At 40.0% G+C, this 21,550-nt stretch overlaps 1 protein-coding gene and 1 long non-coding RNA gene across 3 annotated transcripts in view; one reads left to right on the plus strand and one right to left on the minus strand.

The window, feature by feature from the left end:
* Positions 1 to 12,635, minus strand: part of LOC122459955 — a 28,677-nt gene extending 16,042 nt beyond the window's left edge. The window contains exons 1-2 of the long non-coding RNA XR_006280949.1: positions 12,456 to 12,635; positions 3,672 to 3,675 (exon numbers count right to left, since the gene is read on the minus strand). This is a non-coding gene — a long non-coding RNA (uncharacterized LOC122459955). The remainder of the gene's footprint in view (positions 1 to 3,671; positions 3,676 to 12,455) is intronic.
* JADE1 (jade family PHD finger 1) overlaps positions 1 to 21,550 on the plus strand; it is a 96,471-nt gene that overhangs the window by 11,367 nt on the left and 63,554 nt on the right. Inside the window, exon 1 of one of the 2 annotated variants that reach the window (XM_043513510.1) lies at positions 14,423 to 14,444. The exons of the other annotated variant lie outside the window; for it this stretch is intronic. The gene's annotated coding sequence lies outside the window, so the exon portion shown is untranslated. Of the gene's footprint in view, positions 1 to 14,422; positions 14,445 to 21,550 lie in introns of those variants that run through there. 2 annotated transcript variants of the gene reach the window in all.

Genomic DNA, 21,550 nt, shown 5'->3' on the forward strand with positions numbered 1-21,550 from the left:
CTCCATTCTTCCTGGGATGACCCACATGTACAGAGGAAGGTTTGCAAGTAAACAGAGCCATTTACAGTTCATTGATTCTGAAGCACCCTTGATGGCTTCCACTTAATATGTCCAAATCAGTAATACAAGTTTATATCTTATCCTCTTAACTTCAGATATAGAAAAAATACATGCAAACAAATAGGACGAACACACTCAGTAGATTATAAGCTTTGTAATGATACCTTACAAGAGACCTTTTGCATAAAGCATATTCCAGTTTCATCATATCCACATTCATAAGCATGTTTTCATAAAGCATATGGAGTGAAACGTCACGCTCTGTACTTAGCACTTCTTAAGAATGTGTATTTCTGCAATAGTAGCCCTGTTCTTGCCAGATTCTGTGAGCAGTTCCTACCTCATACCAGGCCTCTGAAACAAGGGCTTACGTCTCAGGCTTTCTTCCTACTACATGTAGTGCCACTCCCCCACCAGCACGGCCTCCTCTATCATTCATATATATTTTGTACCCTGGTATTACGGAATTCCATTGATTATCATTCCACCAAGGTGCTGTGATGTCTGTATACTTATAAAAGCACTTATAAAAGTTTTCACTTTTTAGCTGTCTGTCATCATGTGATGTGATGAGTTCCTGCTTGGAAAAGATTTTTCAGCTATCAGCATACAGGATTGGATCAGAATTCATGAGGGAGTCAAGAAGCTGCTGTGTTATCTTCTACCTGGCTTAGAGTATTCTGACTTCATGCAAACACACAGAACTCCACAGTCATCCTGCTTACTCCCCTTCCTCACCAGTACATGTCTGGACAAAAATTCAAACCCCAGTTGAATTTGGGACAGATTATTTTGTCATCTATGTACTGCATGGACTACATTAAACTAAAATGGACTAGATTTGTAAATGGAAAATATTTCCTCCTGCCCCCTCTGCTCACTATTTCCATGTGGTTTGTTACACTGTTATGGGGTTACAGAGCAGTGTATTTACAGGCATGGCAATGTAGGATTGTTATTTTTAAGAAACAGGAATGCCCTAGCAAAAATCTGTGCCATTTGAGTAAAAATTCATTTTCAAAGCATTTTTACTGTTTGCATTTCCTAATTGCCCTTTTGAATTCCACGTGGTTGTGTGTGTGTGGGGAGGATGGGGGGAAGTCACACCATGCCACGCCATACAGTCTGTTACTAGCAGATACATGTTGCTAGCTGGAGCTCCTTGCATTCATAGAACAGAAATCCCTCCCATTTCTGTATTAATGAACATTAAAACGGAGCGAGAAATTTACCAGGCTCTGTCCCCTCCATGTCTGCTGCAGGCTCTGTGATGGGCTGTTCCTCAGGGGGGCATCAGAAAGCTCCCCCATGTATGGCCCCAGGATTTTGCTGCAGAAGCAGCTGCAGCAAAGTCTCCTTTAGGACTGGTTTCAACAACAGAGTCACTTTACTGGCCTCACTCAGCGCCTGCTGCTGGTTTCCATTTGTTCTCGTGCTGGAGCTTGCCATCCCAGCTGACCAGGTCACCATGCCTCATTGTTGGCTCTGTGCTCGGTGCAATGCCCAGCAACCGGTCAAACTTCTCATAAAACAGGCATGATGGCAGTGAGTTGCCTGATGTGCAGATCTGATCATTCGTTTTACTGTACTCAGTTTTGAGTCGCTTAATCTGCTCCCTGCACTGTTACTAATCTGGTATATTTGCAACATTGCCAACTTCTTCTCTACTTGCTGGTAGACAAGATCATTTCTGGTACTCTTACTAAAGTCCACTGTTTTGCTGGCCTTGCACCAGAGATTTATCAAAATCTGTCTGTGTTCCTGTGACCATGAAGCAGCATGCTTTTCAAAAGACTACTTCTGTTCAGTCTCCTTTGCCAACACAGAAGGGTCTCTGATGGTTTGTTTGTAGCTCAGCAGTCAAAAGACAATGGAATGGTTAATGCTAACTCACTGAGCTTATGCACCCACCCCAAGGGGGGTTGCTTCCATGGAGTCGACTGGGGACTCTTGAGATAGAGAGGTCAAAGGAAGTTGGTCCATGGGATTGTAGGATACTTTTGGCAGACTCCTGGGACCCATGTAGGGAAGATTGCATCTGCAGGGCAGAGTAATAGGACTCGAACCCAGGGTCCCAGCTTTACTTGGGCTTGAATCCTCCACCCCATAGGGTCCTGGGACCCTAGTTCTGAGCCTGAGAGATCTGTGTGTAGATGGAAGGGGCTTTGGGTTCAAGTCTGAGTCTGGGCTTACACTGCAGTGTAGACATACCTCTGTGTGTTTCCATTTCCTCTTCTCTCCTTCCCCTCCCCCAAATTCTTTCTTTCTGTCTGGATGGTAAGTCATTCAGGATTCAACATTTTAAAACTAAATTGGGGGGATGGTCAAAGCTGACATATTAGGCTAGAAGATGTTAATGGCTGCCATCAATCAATTCTTTGATCTGTAGACAATTACAGATGTGGTTGAAGCTGTTGGGTCTGCAAACGGCTCCGTGTGTCCCCCATTTCCCTCTTCTCATTTTCCAATTTCCACCAAAATCAATAGGATTCTGCCCATTGATGGCTAGAATGTTCCGTGAAAGTTTGGAGTTGATTGGAAGCTCTATACCAAAGCCATTGAGAGGCGCAAATAGAGAAATGCTGTTGTGTTGAGAATAAGCCTCTTTTTGCTTGTCCAAAAAGAAATGTAATGTCTTCCAAGTGCAAGTCATGTTGAAAAGCAGATATCTAGTTTGGAGAGGTGAAGATCATTTGAAGTCACCTGCTCTTTTAATTGCATTTTAGTTAAGAAAACTTCCATAAAAATATTTCTCACCTAGAAGGTTAGAAAATGTACATTAATTGCAGAGTAGTTGTATGCTGTTCTTGGGCATGTTTGATCATGATTGAGAAGTGTGTTTTATTGGGAAGAGATTGGAACAAGGAAAGTGACCTTATTCCACACACCTCCAGTAGGGCACTTTTGCAACTTACAAACAGGCACAAGCAAGAGTATGCTCTTATGATGCCAATATACCATGTCTGCCAATTTAACTGTGTTTTGAAATCTGCTAAAGGTACTTCTTCTATTTTTCTCATACATAAAAAATTGTAAAAAGGTGAGTAGAAGGCTGAAAATCTGTGTATTTTTGAATGTGGGAGTGATGATTAAGATAAAAGCATCCTTTTATTTGACCACAGGATGTTCTCTTTGAGTGAAATAATAACTAAATGTTGCCACATTTAAAAATCAGAGGTGCCTGAAAGAGAGGGAGTGTACCAATCGTCACATCCTCCCAAAAGTCAAGGCGCTATTAGCTAATAGATTGCTATATATAAAATGTGAGAGAAATATGTTCATGTTAAGGGCATATAGACTAACTCACTTTAACAGTTGGTATAATTTTATTTCCTGATGTGTCTGACAAGTAAGCAGCTAATTGTGCCACAATTTCAGTTTCTGGATAATAAAATGCTGACAGATTTAGGATTGAGCCCCATGTAGAGCACATTGTAGAAGTCTTATCTGAAGGTAACAAAGCCACGCATGACAATTGCCAATTCCTCATCTGAAAGAAACAGTTGCACCTCCTGCATATCAAGAAATGGGGAGAACGCTGATCTGGCCATAGCTGCTGCCTGCTCTCCAAGTAGCAGGTGGGAATCCAACCAGAATTCTGCTTACCTGACTCCCCTTAATGAGAGGGAGTGGTAATATCTTTGCAATTTCTTCTGGTTGTTAGCCCCAGCTATCATCACCTCTCTCTTTTGTGGACTGAATCTAAGACAGCTAGCTCTGATTTATGTCCATATTAGATGCCTAACTTTAGGCACTGAAGTTTTGACCTGTAGTCTTACTAAAAAGAAGATTCATACTGAAAATAATATAAATATTCTTTATACAGTATCTGTTCTGTAAAAGCAATTGCTTTTATAACTATAGACACACATGCTGGCTTCTAATCTTATACCATATGTCAAGGTTCCTTCCCCATTCTGAACTCTAGGGTACAGATGTGGGGACCTGCATGAAAACCCCCTAAGCTTATTTTTACCAGCTTAGGTTAAAACTTCCCCAAGGTACAAACTATTTTACCTTTTGCCCTTGGACTTTATTGCTGCCACCACCAAGGGTCTAACAGATATATAAGAGGGAAAGAGCCCACTTGGAAATGTCTTTCCTCCCAAAATTCTCCCCAAACCCTACACCCCCTTTCCTGGGGAAGACTTGATAAAAATCCTCACCTCACTTTGCATGGGTGAACACAGACCCAAACCCTTGAATCTTAAGAACAATGAAAAAGCAATCAGGTTCTTAAAAGAAGAATTTTAGTAGAAGAAAAAGTAAAAGAATCACCTCTGTAAAATCAGGATGGTAAATACCTTACAGGTATTCAAAACATAGAGAATCCCTCTAGGCAAAACCTTAAGTTACAAAAAGACACAAAAACAGGAATATCCATTCCATTCAGCACAGCTATTTTATCAGCCATTTAAACAAAACAGAATCTAACGCATATCTAGCTAGATTACTTACTAAGTTCTAAGACTCCATTCCTTTTCTGTTCCCCGCAAAAGCATCACACAGACAGAGAGAGCCTTTGTTTCTCCCCCCTTCCAGCTTTGAAAATATCTTGTCTCCTCATTGGTCATTTTGGTCAGGTGCCAGCGAGGTTAACTTAGCTTCTTAACCCTTTTACAGGTGAAAGGGGTTTTCCTCTGGCCAGGAGGGATTTTAAAGGTGTTTACCCGTCCCTTTATATTTATGACACCATACATGAGAAAACAAAATGCCTATATGCAAATTTAAGTTTCAGTCTCTGTTACACAAGCTAAATATTACAAAGAGCTGTGATGCACTACAGAGGTGGAGATATTTCTTGTAATTTAAATTTGTCTAAGTTCAGGGATTTGAAAAATCAGTGGAAATTAATTTACAGTGATTATTTCTCACAACAGGCAAGTAGTATTTTCCCCCAGCAAAGGCTGACCAGCATTGTGAAAATAATTCTAATTGAATATGAGGTCAGTTTTTTATGTAGTAAAATAAGCAGGTGCTAAAATAAACAGTTCTACTGTAAACACCATGTCTACAGTAAGTGTATTTACTTTTAACGGTTGAGATAGACTGGGAAAGAGCAAGTTGTTTTATTGCTTTACAAGCAAACAATAAGAACATACATCTGCTTTTAAAATGACATGATTTCTTTTCTAGTGCCCAAGCAGATTTGCTCAGTTATCTGGGCCTAATCAGTTATCAGATCTTGTCTGCCATTGATGATAGCTGCAGTTTACATTCTGAGTATGAGCATTACAATGGTGCAGGACAGACTTGTTTCAGTCAAACAGATGTCAATTTAGTTAGTAAACTTAAGGAGCTCCATTTTACAACTGGCAAAGGGACCTGAAGGAGTTCCCTTCTCTTTATGGTTTTTATATCCTTGACTAATAGAGGATACTTGATACTTTCATTCTAATTTTAGAATGCAAATATGGAGAAAAAATTGTGATGGAAAATGTTCCCTTTGTTTACTACCTTTTGAGATTTAACACATGAATAAAAAGAGAGAAGATACACACACACACACACACACACACACACACACACACACACACACACACACACACACACACACACACGACACATCAGAAAAGAGATCATAATTTTCATTCTTCAGTTCATTTATGTGCCCAGTTTGTAAGAGAGCTGAGTGAGAAGACCTCACTGATGGCTGAAGTTACACCATGTGCACATTTGTACATTCAGATACAGGCATTGGAACATCCCATTCTTGTTACCCTATATTTGATGCTGCATATTTTCCCAGGAGAGAGAGATTACACAATGTCTCAGTCAAAGGAAAACAGGCTCTTTGGCAGTAGGCATGAGATCTTTGCAGGGTAATGGCATGAGAAAAACCAGCTGTAACACTGGTTGATGTCGCAGTCTTTGTCTTCACTATTAAAAATGGTGTGTTTTTAATGCAGGATAATGAACATACATTAGCTATCCTGCTGTAAAATCCTAGTGGAGTCAAAGCACCTAGTTTTTACTGCGAGGTAGCAATGCAAGGCCAGCCCTTATACCCACTTTGACCTCACCTAATTTACCTTATGCTATGACCATCTCTATGGCAGACACTGCCTCACTGTGGTGGGTAGAATGGGAACAAACTGCTCCCTCTGTAAATAACTTCTTCTACATCACTAAGCCTGATGAGAGACTGCCTGGTTTTGAGTTGCCAAGCTATGTCTAGTACAAGCTTAACCATTTCAGATGACCATTCCTCTGGAACAGCCTCTGCATAACTGTGGTGTGGTTGAGGATGCTGCATACCTACTGAATGGCTGCTCATCTTGTGATGGTCTATCAGGAAGATTTTACTGACTGCACACTGCTGACCCTGAGGCTATTGAATGGCTTAGACATGTGATACCTACCAAAGCCCTTTTGATATACTCTTAGACATTTTTATTTTTGACCTCTATATCTCTATTTTATCTCCCTACTTTCTATAGTGTATTTGAAACTTTTCTTCCACCCTTATTGTATCACTTACTCATTCACTAATAATAACCCAGGCTAAAACTACAGTGCCTTGTCTCCATTACTTCCTCAGCAGGATAGCTAATATGCATTTGTTATCTCACTGTAAAAAACAAACAACGCCCCCGCCTTTTTTGGCAGTAACAGCAAAGCCATAGGATTACAGTTAGTTATAGTAGCTGAAATCTGCAGGACAATTTCTTGCTGTATGTCCATTCATAGGCACCGACTTCCACTCTGTTCGTTGGGTGCTCGACCCCCCCCCCACCTTGTCCCTGCCCCGCCTCTTCCCCTGAGTGCGCCGTGTCCCCGCTCCTCCCCACTCCCTCCCAGAAAGTCCTAAGCGCTGCTAAACAGCTGTTAGGCGGTGGTGGGGCAGAAAGCACTGGAAGGGAGAGGGCGGAGCAGGATGTGGTGCACTGGGGGGGAGGAGAAAGAGGCGAGGAGGGGGGAGCTTGGCTGCCAGTGTTATCCAGTTCTCCTGAAATCTTAAGACTAGTGAACAAAGTTCATTATGTTTTTGAACACAAAAAGAACATTTAAAGTAGCATACATGAATTGCCAACAGGTGTAATGGTCCCACAGTAAATATATCATTAGGCTGCAAAATAGATAATTCTGGTCTAGTGCTACTGTGGTCTTGTGTTGAATTTACCATGAGAAGATAATACTTATTGGTGACCTCCACTGTATGTTGCTAAATATTGCCTCACTGTATCTGAATACAATGCCTATTTGCATGTACTTTAATTCATAAAGGTAATACAAAATGCTTTATAGAGAGAGTCAAACAGAAGTGGAAGGTCTTAAGGAGAGATTTAAATCACATTCTGCCTGCATATGAAGTCATTGACATACATGAAGCAAATGAACCACCTAGAGGTCAGAATTTAGCCCTTAAAAAGGGGAAGGGACTCAATAGTGCAAAAAGAGTGAGGAAAGTGTTCCAGATAAATGGGCCAACACAGGCTTTTTTTTTTTTAAAGACCTTCCTCCTTGTCTTTTCTCATAGATTTCCTATAGCACAGTTGAAGTCCAGTCTGCAGAAGAATGGGTGGAGATGAAGTCACATGCAGAATGGAATGAAATGCAGGCAGTGTCTGAAAAACCCAGAAGTTAATTTAATTGATTCTTTAATTTTTTTTTCCTTTTAGACTTGCTGGTCTCATTCAGATATTGAAAAGACATCTTTAAATGAGCTGTTAGAGGGGGACACTAACATTATAGCTAATCTATATTTGCTTTTCCATAAAGTTTTATAGGTTTAAATTCAGTTGTAGCCAAATTGAGCTGTTTTTCCACAAACAAAATTAGTGACCAGTCTGGGTGGGTTAGGGCAATGTACAAAAACTGTTCTTTAGACTAGACATTGTCCTAGACTAAAACACGATTATTCTGACATGTTTTGTCCCTATCCACAGTGGTCAACTAAATCATGTTAGGTGCCTATATGACAGTAAAGATAGATAGCTACTACTGAATGGATGCATGAATAATAATAACTTTGTAAAAAGGGTTTTAGCCCTTGAAATACTAAGCAGCATTAATTAAAGGAGACTGATTAATTAAAGGAGAAACTCCCAAGGGAACTGTCATGCCAGAAGAAAATGACCTTGGATAAAGTTACAGTATAGTAAGGAAACTGAAATTAAAGTGCATCTCTCAGATCAGTATAAAGAAACAATTCTGTGTCCTGAGTTGCTGAATTGCAGCTCAGTGCACTATTTTTCCAAGTTTCCCAAATCCATGATTGGATCAGCAAGCGCTTTTGCAATTAAATTAAAAGCTTTCTCAACTGAGCCATACACAAGAGCAAGAATGAATAATTTGGTTTTGGAAAGATTTGTAATTTGCAGGGAAATTCTTTGGGGATGCTCTCTCATTGCTCTTATTATAGAGCCTTGTGTTCTTTGAAGGCTTTTGTAGAGTTACATAAATGTTTATCTGGTGTAACTGTGTAAGCTATGCATTGAACCTGAGGACTTGTGGCTTCCAAAAGAAAAGGGAATATTTACCTTGCCTGGCTTAGCACTACAGTACTGGGAATCCAGAGTAAGTTTCATAGTCTCGAGGATTTGAGATGATTGTTTTTCATGATGCATCTCCTTTAAAAAATAAAACTGAGTGTAGTTTTTTTCAAAAGGTGGCAGATTGACATCAGAAATTTAAACCCTCTGTTTGTCCACAGAATAAGGACACTCTCAACCTGGTCTAGATTCACATCAATGATCTGAAGGCAAAAGATCAGGAGCCCATTTTCAATCCTTTAAACCATCCAACCTTTTCTTCTAGATTAATCTTGTTTGTGAAGAGTGCCTTTCTCTTGTGCCACAGTTAAATATTCACAGAAGGGAATTGTTAAACTTGTGTGAACTATATCATGTTTTGTAAGAATTTTGTCACATTTTATGGCTGTTTTCACAATGAAGCAACTGCACAGCTGTTGGGATGTCATTTGTATTCAGTATAGTTTACTTTTCAGAGTTATGGGTGGAGTTGGGTTTTATTTTTTTCTCCTGGGATTAGCACTGGCGGGTACTACTATGCCAAACTACGACCAGCATTGTTTATATCATTCATGATAAGTAAGGCTAAGATTATGCCATGGAAGTCATGGAATCCTTGACTTGCAGGGACCTCTGTGACCTTTTCCGCTTCGGCCCCAGGGTGGCAGGGCTGGATCTCCTAGCCACTGTGGGTCCCCTGCAGCTCCCAGCCACCACAGGTAGACCCCAGAGCTCCCAGCCGCAGACCCCAGAGCTTTGAGCTGCCGCGGGTGGTGGGGCAACCCTAGAGCTGTAGCAGTGGTAGATGATGGACACTCCTCCATTCTCATTTTGTCAGTTATTTTTAGTTAAAAGTCAGGGACAGGTCATGGGCTTCCATGAATTTTGTTTATTGCCCAGGACCTGTCCATGACTTTTCCTAAAAATAACCGTGACATAATCTGAGCCTTAATGATAAGCCTACAGCCATATTCCCTAAGACTGTGATCTTGTTAATGTCTGTAAAATAATCAGGATTGGGCCTCGTCACTACTTGGGTGGGAAACATCAAAGGAAAAACCCAGATTCTGTAGAAATGTTGTTTAGTGATTTGCTAAACCATGCTCTTCCTTATGAGTTGGTACTCAATCAGTGGCCCAGTATAGTGTTATGAGGCATTGTCCTACTTGGGGTGATGCCTTCCAGATATCAGACTCTGACTAGCTGTGGTAATTAAAGATACCCAGACAACTTCTGCAAGCAAGCAGAAGAGCAGTAGGATTGTTGTTCTGGCCAGATTCCTATTTGGGTAATAATGGGAGATGGGGAGAAACCCAAACTGTAATCTGGATCCAGCAATCCAGAGAAGTGAATTTTGAAAACATGTCTCTTGGCGAGTGGGGACAGCACCTGAACATGCTGGTTCCAACTGTGATAAACTCTGGGCTGACTTTACTAAGTGAAGAATTCTTTAGCAGTCTGTTTTCCTCTAAGCTTATAAACAATATCCCAGTGTTAAAGTAACACCAATAATTGGCAAAATGCCTAAAATTAGAAATAAAGCCGGTAAATTAATGTTTCTTCCCATGTGGCAGCATGGCCTCTTAGACAGTATTGTGGAAACATGACTCTCACATCCTTTTGGCTGCTGAAAACTCCATGGGAACTTTAGAAATGACATTTACAATAGTCAATGAAAACACTGATAAAGGTGTAGCTCTGCATTGCCATCCTTAGAAAACAAAATCATGGCTATGTCTGGAAGCTAAGCACTGTGGAAAACTAATGGCTGTTGGCAAAAGCAGAAAGTCAGAAATAGCTCTCTGGAGACTAAAATGGAGGATCAAACTGAGCTTTCTGGAAAGATACTTAAGGAGAACTTGTCTGCTAAAAAGAGAATTGACTTCCAAAAGAATTGAATTAGGTTGAGAAATACCTGAGTATTTAGAATATTTGAAAGTAAGGAAATTACAGGTCTGCTCCCTTTTGTGAAAACCTCATGGCTTCTATCTGAATATTAAGATCCTATTCTTCAAAAGTGACCTCTACATCTGCATCCGTAATTTTTCACCTACTAACTATGGTACCTGACTGGCAGAATTTTGTGCATACAAACAACTGTGATTTCAAATTCTTAGGTACAGTGTGTGTGCTTTCCACAATAATTTATTCCAGTAGCTAAAGAATAAATTAATTCTCAGGATATCTACATTTCAGCTAGACTGGCATTCATGTTGACTACTATGTTCCTATTGGTTAGACAAACCTGATGTAAAAAAGTGAAAGTTATTTGCAATATTTGGGTGTCTATATATGGGCCTAGATTGTGCCACCCTTGTGTATGTCTATACTGCACACTAAACCTGGGCTCTGACTTGGGTTTGAGTCCAAACCCCACTTCTGTCCACACACACACATTAGTCTGATTCAAGTCAGCAAGGACCTTGGCAGGGACAGTCAAAACCCAAGTCCCGCTGTGACTGGAATCCAAGCCCTGTCATTCTGCAGTGTGGACAAATATCAAGCCACAGACACAACTGAGAAGGTCTGTGTAGTGCAATATGGATGTGTTAGCATGGCTGTGAGACCCGGGTCCAGCAACTGTAAAACCAAGCTTTACAATGCAGTGTGGATGCTCATGCATGGGCTTGGAAACACCGAGTCCTTAGCCCAGGTCCCACAGACCTAGGCTTACTCTGTGGTGTAAGCAAACCCTTACTCAATTTGGTGAGCTGTTGTACAAGTAACCCCACTCATAGGCACCAACTTGTTCTCTATCTGGGGTAGTGCTCAACCCTCCCCCACCACCTGAAGCCCAACTATACCCCTTCTCCAAGCCCCACCCCTACTCTGGCCCTGCCCCCACTTCACCCTTTCCCCACAGGCCCCAGTCCCACCCTGCCTCTTCCTGCCCCCTGCCCCACCTCTTTCCTTCCCCTCCCCCGAGCGCGCTCCATCCCCACTCCTCCCCCTCCTTCCCAGCGCCTCATACATGCCACAGAACAGCTGATCATGGTGGGCGGGAGGTGCTGGGAGAGAGGAGGAGGAATTGATCAGCAGGGCTGCCGGAAGGCAGGGAGGGGGGCAGGTGGCTGCCGGAGTATGCTTAGCACCCGCTAATTTTTTTCCGTGGGTGTTCCAGAGCTGGAGCACCCATAGAATTGGCACCTATGGCCCTACTGTCTTCTGGTGTAAATGACTGAAATTTAGTCAAACATTCTGTTGATGATGTACAAGAAGAAACAGAATCCAACTCTCTCTCCCATAGCTGTGTTGACTCTGCTGAGATAACAGGAGTAAAAAGCAGTCAAAAAACAACAACCCCAATCCACTTTATTTTTGTCACTGGAGTGAGCAGGTATGACTGTGTGTGTGTATTAAGGAAGCAGATCCTTTGAATACAGTGATGCTATTTTTTATATTTATGCAGGCCTGAACTGACTTGTCTTTCATCCATGGGTAACCTAGAAATTTTGAGAATTTTAAAAAAATGTTGACTTTTTTTTCACTGTAAATTGTGAAGTTTCATAATTTAAAAGAATGTCAGGCATACTGCAGGCATTATTACTCTCCATTTGTGGGAATAACTCTGATCAGCCCATCTACACTTTGATTGATTTTGATGCCCTTATAACTCATGTATCTGAATTTTCATTCCTAAAACCAACCCCAAAACCACTTCTTTCTATGGTTGCCCATTTCTATGGTGGATGCCCAACCCCCCCCCCCAACAAATATTGCAATAACTATACTTTAGAAAACACAAATGCAAAGAAACTGTAATTGTATGTTTACAAAACCACCAGCCAGGGAACTTCATACTCCCACACTCTGAGTAGGTGGATGAGACCTCCAACAGTTGGTGGGAAACCCATCCACATCAAGATCTGTCCCTCAAAAGATCATTGAGCAAGAGGGCATCTACTCAACCAACAATTCCACTGCCAGAGGCCACAGGATAACTTTCTTGTCCTCATTGCTGCCACAAGAGACCAAATGGCACCTACGTGTGTGGCTACTGCTGCTCTGAGGAACAACATAGAGGAAGCTCCATGAGATGCAGGGGAGGAGAAAATAGCCCCATTTACTTCACTATTGTAGTAATAGTCCCTTAGACTTCCGACTGAGTGTATGTTTGCAGGATCCGGCCCTTCACTGCCTTTTAAAATTCTGTTTTCCCAAAAAGAAAAGATAATTGGACAGACTCTCTCTCTTGAGTTGAGAAGGGAGTGAAGCAATGCAAGTTGGCATATCCATTCATTGCCCCAGCAGTATTCTGTGCATCCTTCCATTTCATTTTTTAATGTATGTAAGTAATTCAATGAAAGTTTTATTAGAAACAATAAGAGTCTTTGTGGGCTGAATAATTATACTGAATTACTTCCATGTCACTGTATGGTTTAGTGATGAAGGGCCTGATCTGGGCTTAAATTCTCAGAGACTGTTTTCCGGAACTCCCCACACTGCCCCTTTTGCTGCGAGGCTGGGGTCTCGGGGCTTTAACCCCCGTGAAGGGGATACCGGTGCTCAGATGGCTCGGGGCTTCAGACCCACGGGGCACCCCGGGGGATCCTGCTGGACAGTTCCGGCTGACCTTAAGGCTTGGGCCTGATCCAGCAAGGTGTTAAAGCCTCCTATGAAGTGCTGAGGGCCCTTAAGGCCCATTGATTTCAATAGCTTGGAGCACAGCATCTCAGTGTTTTGCAGTATCAAACCAAAAAACCCACTTCTGTAGGAACTAGAGCAGCCTTGGTGCAAGATGGATTTGGATATAGTTTTATAATCACAAATAGAGCTCTGATCATTCAAGTGAATCCTCATGGGCAGACCCCTTTATCCGTCAGTGGTGCTCCAACACAGGCACATAGTCCTGCCCATAGGAATCCAGCTGCAATATTGAAGCTTAGGTCTTCTTCTCCATATAACATTTCAGTAAGAGGAGTTTAGCAAAATTTCTTTCATACTCTTTCAATGATAGCAGCCTCAACTGACTGAACTCATATAAGCCACAATCTACCTAGCAACTACATAGGACATACTTTTCACAATGATTTATGGTAGTCAAGAGAAACTTTTAAGTTAAGTTAAGTTAACTTTTTAAGTTTTAAACTCCTCCAAACACTTGGGCATTTACTTCACTTTACTTATATGAGTGGTCTCACTGAAGGCCATGGGACTATTCACATGAGAACAGTTAAGCACATATCTAAGAATTTTGAAGGAGCAGGGCCCAAATTTGCTCCAACAATTTTGTGTTTGCAGCTTGAGTAGCTAGATGTCCAGCTACCCAATTGCACATGTAAATGCTGGATTTTGGATACACAACTTAAGTGCAAATTTAAATGGGTTGAGGCCACTTTGAAAATTCGGCCTAAGACTGAGAAGGCATTGCTGTGCAGCTTCCTAGTTGGTTTTCCTCGAACTATTTTATAGTCAATTTCTCTGAAGTACAGGCAGCAGGGTTATTAGTGATATCTGGTCTAAAGTGATAACAGTGCTGTGACTTAAGTCAAGAAAAAATGAGAAACTGCTTACTAGCTCCTTGTGCAAATTTTCCTCCCGAGGAAATTCTTGTGGTTTGCTGTCCCTGTCAATCAGGGCAATATGCTTGTACATTTCACCTTTCAGAAAATAATTATTATTATAATAATCTGTTTCTACTAATGCCTGCAATATTTTGAACTCTATCCAAAAATGAAAGAATCCCTGTATCTGCAACACTGCAAAATGACTGAATCCTGGGAAAATGTAAGTCAAACACATTGGCACCACTCACCAGGATTAAAAAATAAAAAACGAAGACTTGACTTGGAAATGGCTTGTGTTGGTCCCATCCACGAAATGCCAGTTTGTTCCCAGAAAAGGGAGTGAAACATAAAGCTGCATTGAACATGTTTCTTCCCTGTTCTTTATTTTTGCCCTTTTAAAAAGGTGAGATGTACACAAACTAAAATTGGTAAGGCTTTGCTTTTCATGTAAATATGGTGATATATAATGGTCTAGTTCAGAGCTGGGAAAATGAACTAAATTCTTTATAAATATTCAACCAGGAAAATTTGGAAAATTTGTATGTACCTGCTAATTATTCTCCCAGTTTACAGAACTAGGTGAATAATGGGAAAAAAATCAATAAGTGGAATTCATTAAACAAATTAGTGGTTTTGACAAGGCAACTTTTGACATCCTAGCTTTCCAGTCGGCTAGCACTCAAACTGATGTAAAGACTAGGTGTAGAAGGCTATGTGACTCTTTAGTAATTCAATACAAGGAATTTCACTGCAAAATGCTGTTTTCTTTATTTTCTTCTCATGCATGCAGAGTTGTTTCACCCGCTTAGGTGTTAGCCTAATGTGTTCTGTAGTCACCATTTAATTTTTCTCCCTAAAAAGGTAAAGGAACAGTTTTTTACAAATTCCTTCAGAAAATACAATTTAGTGTAGAAAAAAAGAATGTCCCGGGGCAAACATTCCTCCTATATTCATACTTGGAAGTAAATAATTACTTAAAAACACATGGGATGAAAAGCAAAGGCCATTGCTAATTAGGCTTCTTAGGACTGGCTGGTAGACTCAAGCCACTTTCTATTGCTTTCCCAAAGGCAAGATCACACGGTCATATGGTTTATCTTGATACATAAAAATGAACTGCTTTGCAGAAGGGGTTGTTTTTCTTCTTTTATGTAGTCATGCAATGCACCTTGGGTTGCTGATTCCAGGATTCAGAGTAGCAGCCGTGTTAGTCTGTATTCGCAAAAAGAAAAGGAGTACTTGTGGCACCTTAGAGACTAACAAATTTATTCGAGCATAAGCTTTCGTGAGCTACAGCTCACTTCATCAGAAGCATGATTCCAGGATGTTTGCATAATATGATAGTCCTCCTTTTTATTTTCTGCCATACTTTGACTTTTTTTGACTTGCTAGTGTCTTTCAATGATAAAAGAATATAAAATACATTGTTGTTTTTCATAGAAAAATATAAAATAAACCAAATTTATGATTAGTTTATACAAAGGCTTGTATGAAAGCTATATTCTGAGTGACTGAACAGGGTGAATTGTAACAACCTTCAGTCAATACTCAACCAGGACAATAAAGCTTCTTCACTAACCAGAGCGTTTAAAAGGGACCATCTTTTCATTAATAGTTTTTAAAACAAGTTTTTTAAACAAATGTTGTTCAACTGCTTTTCAATGGGAATATATGTGCTGAAAGATATACATATGCTGAAGACTGTGCCTTGCTAAACTGAGGCCTTCGCAGTACCTTTTAATCCATAGCAATGCAGGAAAGGAGCAGTAGAATAAAGGCTCACTCCACTAAATACACAAAAGTAACTTTACTCCTTTAAATGTTTGCAGGATATGGACCTAAATTTGAACAGAAGTTAAATAAGTCTGGGTATACTTTCTGTTATGACAATATAACTGGTGTAGTGTAGTGTATCCCCTATAAAGTATAATTTAAATTGTTACTGCTGTATATACTAAAGATGACTCATCTTTTTAAACCCTTTGCTTACTCATTCCTTGTTTGATCTTTCAGGCTGAAGGAGTCTATGATATTTAAAGAGAGAGAATACAATATGTTGGGGATGTTACATCAACTTATTAAAAAATACAAATAGCATGTAATTTGAAGGGCAATAGCAGTATGTTACTGGCTATGGATTATAAAATGAGTGAAATCCGGGCCCTGCTGGAATCAGTGCCAAAACTGTCATTGATTTCAATAAGGATAGGATTTTAGTCCCTGTTTTTATTTTAATGGACACTTACAAAACGTAGTTGAATCTAGGGAACTTTAAAAACAAGACAAATATTAGTGCCTTTTACCTTGAAAACAATCATAATTTCTCTTAATAGGCTTGTGCATTTCCTAACCATTGTTTTGTAGCTGGAGTGTGTTTATTTTAATTATTATTTGTTGCTTGGAACTTGATCTATGGCTTTATTCCTTGAACAATTGCACAAGTTTTCCAGACAAAATGTAAACCTCTTTATACGAACTTGTCTGCAATAACCATAAAAAGGATTAAAAATGTTAACTAGCTATGTAGCAGAGCAGACAAGCTAAATGAAGAACTGATGATCACATTATGAAAGGGATGTGGTTGGTTATTGGGATCCTTTAGTGGGACAATATTTCTGGGTGCATCTGTCTGCATACTCCAGAAACCAACATTTGTTCACACAGAATGACTAAAGGAGTGTGCAATTGCGAATTTTGTTTCTGGGCCTGATTGTGTAAATTGCTAACTGCCTCCTGCAAAAGTGTGGATGGCCTCAATTCCCGCTTACTTCTTCCATGGCTGAAATCAGGGATGCCTGCTGGCAATCTAATGTTTGGTGGCCAAGACTGTGTGTGTCAGTTATTGCTGAACACAAACAAATGGCAGTATTTTTCAAGACAGTAATTGGAAATACCAGTATTACTTTGTAAAGCACTTTGAAATACATGGTCTTTGAAACATATGGAATACAATTAAATTATATACAGTTAGGGCCAAATCTTTGGCCCAAGGTACAGCTTCAGGAGATGTGCAGGAAGTGGGGTTGAAGAATACTTCCCTTGGGTCATGGAATGGTTGAATAGCCATTCTGTCGGGGTAATTTATGTGCAGAGGCCAGAGTCCAGGAAGAGTTGACATTGGGTTCAAAACAACCGGCTGATGCTGCTGTTAATCATAGTGCATGCATGCCTTTTGGGAGGTCTGGGCTTTTAAAGACCACCCTGAAAACATCTTCTGGAGGCTCGTCTTCTACATGTGGAGTGAGTGTGGTCAGGATGAAAGCCACTGGGCCTAATGCCCTGAGAAAGTTGAAGTATGGTCCAATGGGGAAGAGCTGGCAGGCTCTGTACTTATGCCTAGCTCCCTGTTGGTGCTGCTTCTGGTGGGGCTGAATATTTCAGAAGCATAGCAGCAATGAACTGTCCCCTGGATATTTACTGAAGGACACACATCCTCACTGCAGAATTTGTTCCACTCCCGGCCTCCCCTTTGCATTCCTTTGCAGCAGCTGCAAAATTTCCCCATTGGAGACATTGGGGAGAATTACAAATACCAATATAGTTGACACATTTAAAAATCAATTACCATACATCGGTGCTCACCTTTATTGTGGCACTTATAATATCTCCTACACTTAGAATAGTGCCTGCCTCAGATACTCCAGTAAATGTAACTATTTCAGATTGAAAATACCCAGTGTTTAAAGACATTCACCATAGGAAGCAAAAGGTAGGTACTTTTGTAATTGTGTGGCTTTAGGCATTTCAGCTGAAGAAACAGATGTTTACCCAGTGCCAAAATCTCTCAGCACAGGCAGAGAAGATTTTTCTTCTTTTGCTTACTTGAATCAAAGTTCACAGGAGCCAGAGTAACAATTTAATTTCCAAGTCTTCATCATTCTTTATGTACATTATTAAACATATCTTTTGAAGCCCTGGGTTTGGAATAACAGCAGAGAAGCCGCACCTTCTCATAAGTAATCAGCTCTGTCTGATGTTTTTGTGATATAATTTCAGAATTACTGTTATGAATGGTTTGAAATGACTCCAAGGCCATCTACATCTTGAACATTTCCTTCATCTGCACTGAGAATTTACCAGGCAGCTGTTTGAGTTTCTTCCTTTGCATAGGTTTAAATGCAAAGACCATGTCACCTCTGAAACTCTCACTGTAATACTCTCTTAAATGAAACATTAGAAGAAATCAGTCCTCAGGTCTGCTTGAGTGCAGGTGACCATTGGTTTATGAAAGGCTCTCTTTTTCCTGAACCTGCAACACAGATTCCATTTTAGACATGCAGTACAGAATTACAATGTTAACAGTTTGGTAACTGCATACGTCGTTTGTTGCTGCTGCTGTTGTTTTAATAGCATAGAAGGAAAAGGATGGGTAATTTTGTGGCTAGAGATTAGTTCTGGGAGTTAAGGTATCTGGGGGTCTCATCTTTGCCTTATTAAACCCCTTAATATCTGTGCCTCAATTTCTCCATTTGTGAAAGGGTAGAATACTAGTCTCCAATCTGACAAGGATATTGGGAGACTTGCTTACTTAATGTCTGTAAATTGATTTAAGATATGTAGATGAAAGGAGCTATATAAGTGGACATCATTACTTATGATTATTTTTATTTTATTTGTTGTTACATGAAAATCCTTAAGCATCTTTCTTTTAAAAATATGTATGATCTTCATCATAAAGGACAAAAAAAACCATTCAAAAACACATACTGTATTATTCCAGACATCAACAATACATCACATATTTAACACGTACAACAAATTATTCTGGTTATTGCATACAACCATTGGGTCAAATCCTAAAATTCTCATTCTGACCTCAGTCACACTAGACTTTTGCCTGAGAAAGAACTGAATAAGGTCTTCAGGACTTAGCAAAATGTTAGTAAAATACCATTGACCTGAACTGTAATGTCAAATAGTTGTATTCAGTTACACAGTCTAATTAAGCTTCTTTTTAAATAGCATTTTACTTTTCTTTTTTTGAGGGCTGAATTTTCATGTTTTGGATTTCAGTTGTGCTAGTTCAAAATTTCACACACATATACTTGTGCCTGCACTTTGCAGGACCAAATATCTGCAAGAAAAGAGAAAAGACAGGACAACACAAAGGTGATTTATTCTTGAGCTGTTGGGCACACACAGAACTTGTAGTTCCTGGGTTTACTGGCTTGCAGATTGAGAAGACAACTTGTGCTTCATGGTGTTACCACATGGGGGCTGTGTAAGGTCCCAATCTTGGAGTTAAATGTGGACGTAAATTTTTGCAGTATTTGGCCTTGGTCCTGGCCAAATTATGCAATGGAATGGATTGGTGACTACATTACATGTTCTAATACTTGTCCTTACCTCTTAAACAGTCCAACACCTAAGCCCAAGTGTTAGAATTTGCACTCACAAAACTGGAGCCAGTTTGTTTTAATCGGACATTTGTACACATGCAGGTGTTAGACTACATAAAGAGCGCATGTGTGTACAATAAGTATTAGCAAAGTGTAGGCATAAGTATATGAACATAGTATTGTGAGAGCACAAGTTCAGGCCAGGTAGCGGCCTGGCTGAAATGATAACCCCCTGAATGCCTTACTAAATAGCAAGATTTAAGTTCATAGGACAGTTTGATTACCCCTTTATTTTTTATGAGGCTGATTAAAACTTATTAATCTGATCATTTGTGTAATGAAACCCACTGCATGTTGTAAAGCTAACCAATGTTCTTGTTGCACTATTTGGAGTTAAAGATTTGTTTCCTCAGCTATTTCTGCTCTGTGTAAACATTCAACAATTGAAAATAATTGTGCAGCAGACTGTTTATACACCAACACTTATTCCTCTGTAAAGAGAGAGCTTCTTCTGACCCCAGTAACCTAGCATCTGGCTAAAATGGAGTTGGAATTTATGAATATTTGATCTAGAACAGCTGTAAACTGTAGACTTATTGAAGTTAATGGGAGTTTTGTTATTGTTTTCTATGGGAGCAAGAGAGGACCTTTTGAATATTCAGGCAGATTTCCCCCCTTTATTAACGAATCATTAACATCCCCACAAGAGGATTGGAGTATTGATAACTGATGATATACAAGTTGACGTGGGGAATATTTTTTGTAAGTGAAATTTCTCCTCTGTCCTTCTCTCTATTTACTGCCTAATTGTTTTCCTGTGATGTTATGTACTGTATCTTTTTTCTAATTGTCATAATCTGGTTTCAAGTGTTATTCATCACTAGTATCATGAGTGGACTTTACCTGTCATGCACAATCCTTGCTGGAGTTGTGGTAATGCACAGGAAGGTTGTGAGTCTGTATACTCAGGACTCTTACCATATCTGTACTATTTGGCTAATGCAGATTATTTCCTGTGCACCTTTCTGTGACATGGGCAGTGCTTGCACAAGTGCAGAAAGGACAGCTGTACTCTGCCCCATTGGGAAACTCCACACTTTGGAAGCTCCTTCCTAGAGCACTTGCTTAACTTAAGTTATTTTCTCTATTTATTCAGTTTTAATAGCATGAACCCTTAATTTTCTAACTCAAAATGAAAAACTTGTGATCTTTTAGACACTGTCAGAGGCATCACTTTTCCTGGTCTGGCCTCAGTTTAAACTTCACTGAACTTTGGGTGAATCATGGGATTTGAAGAGGCTGAAAGGAGAGATCACAAGTAGAACTAGCTCAAGGACAGTTCCATAAAACACCAAGTGGAACTTAAAGAAGGACAATATAGGATGCTCCATCCAAGGTTTCTGCTCTTTCCAGAAAAATTCCCGAAATTGCTGGTGCAGCCTAGCAGTCAGTCTTCTTCAGTTTGATCCTTCTAAAACTTAGTCTTAAATATCCCAAGTTGAAATTGATAACTTGTAAAAGTTAAATTACTTCAATGCTGTATTTTTATTGACTCGATTCCTCCCTATCTGATTGGTACCACCACTGTACTATATTTAGCAATGTTATCATAACCCATTTTTTGTGTCATCTGTAACTGGAAGAGTGGCTTTAGATTCTTTTGAACCATTATATTTATCTCGTTGTAACACATATCTTTCACTGCAAGATTGCAGTCTGCATGAACACAGTTTAATACTGCAGTTGAAGTTAAGCTAGACTAGATAGCTTAATGTGTTGCTTGATGAGATTGCAGATAGGAGCATATATTTACTTTGACTAGGACTGAATCTTGTGGCTGAAGAGTTCTCATTTGTGTGAGGTTCTCGTAGCCCATCCTACCTATGCTTGGGAAACTGCCATACTTGCCAGTCAAATCTCTCATCATGTACAAAAGCATACTCTTGACTTTAAAGGTGCATCAATTTCATCCTACCTACTTCAGAGACCTACAATTTAACTCCCTGCTTAGTAGTTCCCTTGAGGTTCTTGTTCTGCTCATTTCCTGTCAGCCCCTACTTTTAAATTGAAATCATTTGGCAATTTGTGTTTTTAGTAGCTGTGCTTCTAGATTTTGGAATTCGTTACCTTTGGATATTTGCCTAGCCTTTTCCCTGTCCACTTAAAATTA

This window comes from Dermochelys coriacea, chromosome 4 (genome assembly GCF_009764565.3).
Source record: "Dermochelys coriacea isolate rDerCor1 chromosome 4, rDerCor1.pri.v4, whole genome shotgun sequence".
Classification (NCBI taxonomy): domain Eukaryota; kingdom Metazoa; phylum Chordata; order Testudines; family Dermochelyidae; genus Dermochelys; species Dermochelys coriacea.